The sequence below is a fragment of the Lactuca serriola genome, chromosome 7 (assembly GCF_051521515.1).
Source record: "Lactuca serriola cultivar US96UC23 chromosome 7, Lser_US96UC23_V15, whole genome shotgun sequence".
NCBI lineage: Eukaryota > Viridiplantae > Streptophyta > Magnoliopsida > Asterales > Asteraceae > Lactuca > Lactuca serriola.
The window spans coordinates 32231393-32239481 of record NC_136414.1 but is presented as its reverse complement, the minus strand read 5'-3'; positions in this window follow the sequence as shown (position 1 = coordinate 32239481).

Genomic DNA, 8089 nt, shown 5'->3' with positions numbered 1-8089 from the left:
TTGGTTTAAAGATTATACGATATTATCGTCTCACAATCACTCATGATAAATTCCATGAAGTGATTCATATGAGCGTGGGTTTAATCCAATACTCAAATCTTATTTCAGAAGTACTCATGAATCGTTTACAGCAAACCTTTGCTATGTCTAAACACTTAGACAATCTACAAACCAATTCATGACAGTCTTGCATCATTACTTACTCCCAAAGTACGATCGACTATGGATAATTTGAACAATCCTATTATTCAGGAAGTAAAACATGCAAAAGTGAAACAATAGTAAACAATTGACACAAGATAGAAAACTTTACTCATAAATAAATCTCCATTACTTAATCATCAAATGTCAATTACATTTATCTATTGCAAGTTTCCAATCATCTATCTAATCGCTAAAACTAATATTGTCCTTCAAACCAATGCTCCTAGCATGTTTCAAATGCTTAACCCTGCTCAGACCCTTTGTGAGGGGATCTGTTGGGTTCTCCTCTGATAATACCCTCTTTACTACGGGGATTCCTTCTTCTACCCGATATCTGATAAAGTGTTATTTTTTGTCGATATGTCAGGATTTGCCATGATCCCTCGGTTCTGTGGTTAAGGCAACCGCTCCTTCGTTATCATAGAAAATCTCTATAGGCTCCTTTATGGATAGTACAACTACAAGGTCTCCAATGAAGTTCTTCAACCATATTGCCTCCTTTGAAGCTTCACTCGCTGCTATGTACTCTGATTCGTACTTTGAATTAGCCACGGTCTCCTGCTTGGAACTTTTCTAAGTAACTGCTCCTCCATTTAGGGTAAACACCCAGCCCAACTGAGAGCGGAAGTTATCTATGTCGATCTGAAATCCGGCATCACTATACCCTATCATTCTCAAGTCATCACTCCCACCAAGTGTAAGGACCTAGTCCTTAGTCCTTCGTAGGTACTTGAGAATGTTATTTACTGCTATCCAACGAGATCTACCCGGGTTCCCTTGATATCAGCTAACCATGCTCAACGCAAAATCCACATCAGGGTGAGTATATGTCATAGCGTACATGATCAAGCCAACAACAGAAGCATATGGTACTCGACTCATTTCCGCTATCTCAGCATCTGTACCCAGACTCTTAGTCTTACTCAACTTGGTATTTCTTTGAATATGCAACTCTCCTTTCTTGGAATTCTCCATGATAAAACGTTTCAGCACCTTGTCCAAGTAACTACTTTGACTGAGTCCTATCAGTCTTCTACCCCTATTTCTCAAAATCCTTATTCCCATAATATAAGTAGCTTTCGCTATATCCTTCATAGCAAAACACTTCCTAAGCCAGTACTTACCTCCTGCAAGGTCGGGATGTTATTTCCTATGAGCAGTATGTCATCCATATACAAGACTAGATAGCTAACTATACTCCCACTAGCCTTGACATACACATAGGACTCATCATCGCTTCTCGAAAATCCAAACTCTTTGACTTTCTCATCGAAACAAAGATTCCATCTGCAAGATGCTTTCTTTAACCCATAAATGGATTTCTCAAGCTTGCATACTCTAGTGGGGTACTTAACATTTACAAAACCTTCTGGCTGACACATATAAAAATCTTCAGCCAGCTTCCCATTAAGGAAAGCGGTTTTGACATCCATCTGTTAAATTTCATAATCATGAAATGCAGTGATAGCTAGCATAACCCTAATAAACTTGATCTTGGCTACTGGTGAGAAGGTCTCATCATAGTCAATCCTCGGGGTTGGAGTAAAGCCCTTCGCAACCAGTCGTGCCTTGAATGTATGCACATTCCCATCCATGTTGATCTTCTTCTTGAAGATCCATTTGCACCCCGACCGTCTTACGACCCGATACATTGTCAACCAAGTTCCAAACTTAATTGTCATACATCAACTGAATCTCGCTGTCCATTGCTTCTTTGCATTGCGCAGACTCTAGGCCTGCCATGGCTTCCTTGTAGCTATTAGGTTCATCCAAATTTATCAGTGTAGTATCATTGATAAATGTACCACCTTCAACTGTCATATGGAAACCATATAACACAGGTGGAACACTAACTCTACTAGAACGTGTTAGAGGAAATGTTTCGTCAACTCGTTCAACTGGAATCTCTTCCTCAGGTTGAGTGCTAGTGTGAGAGGTTCCTTCATCGCTTGATTCATGAAGCTCTTCAATATCAATTTGCCTCCCACTGTCCTCTTGGCATATGAGTTCTCTTTTGCAGAAAACCCATCTCTTTGCTACGAAGACCACGTTGTCACTAGGTCTGTAGAAAAGATATCCAAAAGATTTATGTGGGAAGCCAATGAAAATACACCGCTCACTGAGAGGTTCAAGCTTGTCGTGAGTCTTTTCTCTTATGAAATCCTCGCAACCCTAAACCTTGATATGTGCCAACGAGGGAACCTTCCCTGTCCACATCTCGTGAGGTGTTTTGGCAACCTTTTTAGTTGGGACTAGATTAAGGATATGGGTGGCAGTCTCTAAGGCATACCCCCAGAATGAGTTTGGTAGCGAAGCCTGACTCATCATGGAACGAACCGACATTTCGCTCCAGAACATAGCATTCCGGAGTTGTGGTCTCCGTTCCAGAGTACCTATCTCGGCGTTCCTACTCCGGATTATAACCTCAATCTTTTTTTTGTCTCATCTCTCTCTCTCTATATATATATATATATATATATATATATATATATATATATATATATATATGTGTGTGTGTGTGTGTGTGTGTGGTTAGAAAATATGTGGTTGTTATGTACCTAAGTTTATAAATAGAACCATCTAAACTATAAAGTTTTTATCCATATATATCCAAACTAATCATTATTTTGTTTACTATTCTTCCTTAATCACGTGACTACTAAACTGATCGAATTTATGTTCTTTTTTTTGCACTATGTCTAAGAACTTAAAACATTAAAAGTCATGAACATTGTTCAACCTTATCAAATTTTAACAAATTTTAAAAGAAAAGTAATAGAATAAAGATAAAAGAAGAACATACAAACTCAATCAATGTGTTCACAAATCATTGGATATACTTTTTTAATTGAATGACCAAACATTTGAATTATATTCATTAAAAAATATTAGTTTTTTTACTTTTCCTATAAACTTCGATGATTTTTACAATAAAAAGATATATAATTGATCTTTTTCATTCCATATTTTAACTCAATTCAATGGTATTTTATTAAAACAAAATTCAGAAAAAATAAATTTGGATTTGTTTTGTTTAAAACTAAGTCATTTAAAAGGTTTTATACCTAAGTTTAGGTATATAACAACCACACATTTACTTTTCCATATATATATATATATATATATATATATATATATATATATATATACATATATATATATATATGTGTGTGTGTGTGTATGTGTGAATTAATATGTGCTTAGAACCTTACTTTCAACCAAATAATTCGTAATTATCTCTTATAAAACTGCTTCAAAATGAGTTTCTCAGAGAGTCGGCATGAAGAAAGCTTTAACAACCTGTCTGTTTACATTCACAACCTTAGGCAAACTAACCCGCATGCTTACACTCACATCAAAACGGATTTGATGGATCGTTTCTAAACTTGTTTTGTGGCTATTGGATGGATGATATGTTTGTTTTTTGCACCTTTTTATTGTTTTTTTTTTTTTATGTTTCTACATCTAAATTAATTCGTTTTTGTACCAAAAAAATACAGGTCCATGCATTCATAGGTTGTTTCTTGCCTGTCATCTTCATAGGTAGTGTCCCTCTTAGAAGGGAGTACCTAAAAACAATGTTTGTAGCGGTTGCTATCAACGAGAACAACCAGACCCTCAATATAGCATTTGTTCTAGTCGTGGAAAATAATCTCTATTGTTGTATCTGGTTCGTTATAAGGTTAAGAGAAGCTCTGAGACAAGGTAGGTAAGTATCGTTCATAACAAATATGGACGATGTCGTTAGTTCTTGCATAGAGCATGTATTCCCTAATTCTTATCATGGGTATAATTCTAAAAGTGTGTTCAAGTATATGTGCACAAGAGGCGTCTATGGCAGAACATTACAACATTTGTTTTGGATGACATCCAATTCATATACCGTGTCTGATTTTTAAGAAAACTTCCGTCAGCTGACCCCTGATGCTTGTGAAATGCTTGCCAACATCGGTCATGCGAAATGGGAAATAGTCTATTTCCCTAATATCAGTTGGGATGTCGTCAACATTGATGTTCCCCATTTTTTTGTGTTCTTGGTAAATCAACGTAATGTACCGATAATAATGCTTACGGAGGCAATTCATGACTACATTCAGCGGACTTTTGATGAACGCAGATTAATGGAAGGTAAAATATCGGATGAAATATTAATTTATTTAAATACTTGTACAAGAACCTTATTTGATCATATTTACTTTTCAGTGAGTTTGACTGTCGTACTCACCCCGTATGCTGAATTGGCGCTTCATAAAAGGATGCAAAAGTTTGTTCGGTGGCAAACAACAAAGATCCCGCCAGAGATCCCGTCTCCGCTCCCGTTCGAAATTTATCGAGTTTAATTTTAAAAAAACTTGTGTTGTTGATCTGAATCGTCATACATGTTCATGTGGGAAATGGTGCAGTCTGGGTTTAGCTTGCGGTCATGCTATTGTGGCACCACGTCATTCGAATATCCATGAATTACTTGATATGGTTAAGATATATTACCGAGCTGATGTGTTTCAGACTGCCTACCAAACACAAACTGTGCACCCTCTTCCCCCTCCATTAGAATGAGAAATACCAGACCCTTTGATTACAATTTTATTGCCAATGTAATTTCAATTAATTATGTTTGTAACTGATTTGCATTGTGTAATGAAAAATATTATTATTGCTCTAATATTTGTTACATATTACAAAGATAGAAAAAACATAATTTATGTAACATCTCAATCTTCAGGTATGAAATTTAAGAATATATGTTTATATTTTCATGGCAACTCGACGAGTTGGAAGGCTCCAACTCGTCGTGTAGAGTTTTAATGACTGCGACTTTTATAGGACCTACTCAACGAGTTGGAAGGCTCCAACTCGACGAGTTGAAGGCTAGATATGAAAACCCTAATTTTTAGGGTTTGCACCCTATTTAAAGGACTTAACTCTCATTGATAGTGTCCCTCATCGTCCCCTCAGTCCAGAGAAACCCTAAATCATGCCTCTTCTTCCATTTTGAGTGTGTTACAGTTTAAAGAGTGTTTTTTTGGTGCTTTTCTTGAAGAAGTGTGAAGTTGGTGATGCATATTTGATTTAGTGTGCGACTTCTTTCAGAGTCTCTTTTATCTTGATCATTCCTTTGCCAGATCTCTTCTTTCAGAGTCTATCATGCCTTCATAGCTTGATCATTCATTTGCTAGTCCAAACCTTTTTGGACCAAAGTGACAATTTTCGACATACCACGGGGACCATTTGTGCAGTTTTGTCTAAAAATATTTAATAATAATAATAAACACTTCTTGAAACATATTCATAACAAAAAAAAACATAATTGCAACTAGTCTGTCATAATATTTGTCTGCACTTGCTCAGGTGCCATCTTTCAGATATCTATATACTTTCGATTTAAGTTTTAACACACTTTCTAATTTCTTTCTTAATTTTTTGGATGACTTTGTTGGTTTATTTTTTATCTTATTTGAAACTCAACATCTTCATTTTTTATCCGCAAAAACAAAATTCCAAAAAACATTTTAATACATTACCGTAAAAATAAATTATAATTATAAAATTATTGTATTTTAATTTTACCTTTATCGGACGCAATTTCGAAAGCTCCTATAAATGGAAGAAAACTTCGTCGTCCGTAAAACTCACTTTTTTAACAATATCCACACTCTTTGGACTAACATGAATTATTAAACAATGCTTAGAAAAAATTATATATTATAGTTATTCCAGATGATCATTCAGGAATAGATCATCAGATTTCGGACCACGTTCATCGTGTTCTTGACCTACATTACCATTTCAGAACCCCTATAATACCTAATTCCAGACTAAAACAACCGATTAAAAATACATTACAAAGTACTTACATGACATTCATACACGTACAATGAGAAAAAAAAAAAGATAATCCAGATATTTCAGAGTTGTTCCTCGTATTCCGGACGGTTATGGAATACGTAAATCATTTCAGAAAATCAAATAGAAAGTAACTTAAAGTGTAGATCTTACTTAGTTTGACGAATTCATGTTCAAAATTTGGTGCAAATTGCGAGTAGATCATGCTTCAGATAAGCTAATCCCAAAACACATATTTTGGAATTTTTGTGTGTGGGACCCATATGTATATCATTGGGTTATAGTAATAAGTTTGCGCTGGTTTTCGGGTCCGGAATGACCCATCCCGAACCAAAATGTTAGTTTTCAAAAAAAAATTGTAATATTTAAAAAAAATCCAAAAAATGGTTAGATTATTCGAATTTTGTTTTATTGATTGTCATTTTATCATATTAACTTTTTTATACATCATGGACCCAAGTTTTATTTTGTTCTTGATACAATGTTGATGAGATAGAATGTATACTATTCTCTAGACTTTTACTAGGGCTAAGTAGATAGCTCAAAATGACCTTTTATCATGTTGGTAAATTCTCTTTATATTGTCAATATGTATGAAACCATGAATTACTATTTATTTTAGAAAACAATATAATGATATATAAAATATTTAACGTCGGTTGCAGCTATAAAGGAAAGAAAAAGACCTAGGGTCCGAGGATTGCAACATCGAAGAGTCGGACCACATGGATATAGTAAATACTATACTTTCTTTATGTTGGACTTATCTTTGTGTGCCTATTTTTAACTACCAAAAGCCTACTTGTGTGATGTTCAAGTAGACAATGGTATTTAGTTATAACAATAATGATGATAGATCATGTTCCTAAAGGAGTTACTTCATAGGCCATCGGATTTAATCATAACACGAACATATATACACAACTTAATCGGTTTTAGCCATTTAATTATGATTTTTTATGATATATAAAAATAGTTTAGAGGTAAACCAATATATGTTTAGTAGTCAAATCAACAAAATGATAAATATACAGGTTTGTTATGATTTTATGTATTTTGTTATTACATATAAAGTGAATAATTACGATTAAGTTTGAGGGATTGACTGAAAATAATAGTTTAAAAAAATTATAGTTGTTAGTTGATAAAAAATAACGTTTGGTAAAATTAACTAATAATTAGCTAAACTATGTAATTGGACATAAAAAGACAGAATATTAAGTTTTTATATGATTAGTAAACGATACATTTTGGATAATTAAAAAAAAAAACTCAATAAATTTGTTGAAATGTTAGCAAGAACATTTGTTCTTTTAACAACGAACTTTCAGGAAAGTCAGGACAAGGACTCTAATTGTAACAGAGACAACCCCGTCTTCTCTTAGCTATATGCTAAACACTAGTCTTTGCCTTTCATCGCTGCGTTCCGGTTAGTTCAGGTCGGTCGATAAAATCCTCCGAGTGACTGACCATCACTGACGACTCGTGAGCTCGCAGGGCTCATAGGATGGGATCGAAGAGGAAAGCCCTTCTCTTCACTTCATTGACGGCTCCAGTAAATCAGTCTGGAGACTTGCTAATTCAATTCAATTGCCTTGGTTTTGACTAGTTAGGTATTAGTGTTAATACTCTAATTCTTGTTAGTATCAAAGATTGAACCCTGATATCCTCATTCTCGCGAACTAAGAAGATATGCCTCTACCAATTGAGCTATTCCCAATTGGCAACTTATAAACTATTTTTTAGTCAGTCAAACATGACAATCCATACAAAATTGAAAAATAAACTAGCTTATAAATTAATTGTGGTATGCCAAAGACATTTTTTTTTCAAAACTTTGTTATAAGACCAAATAAACTACTAAACACTTTCATGAAGAAAAAAAATATGCAAATGCAGAAATGCACAACCATTTATCTACCAGCATTTAGGAAAACCTTTCCAATTTTCTTTCATATTTAGGGTTGTTTACTATTTGGTTAAAATTGAATTATCCGATCTAACAATTTGGATTTGACTATTTGGTTTGGATATTCAAATT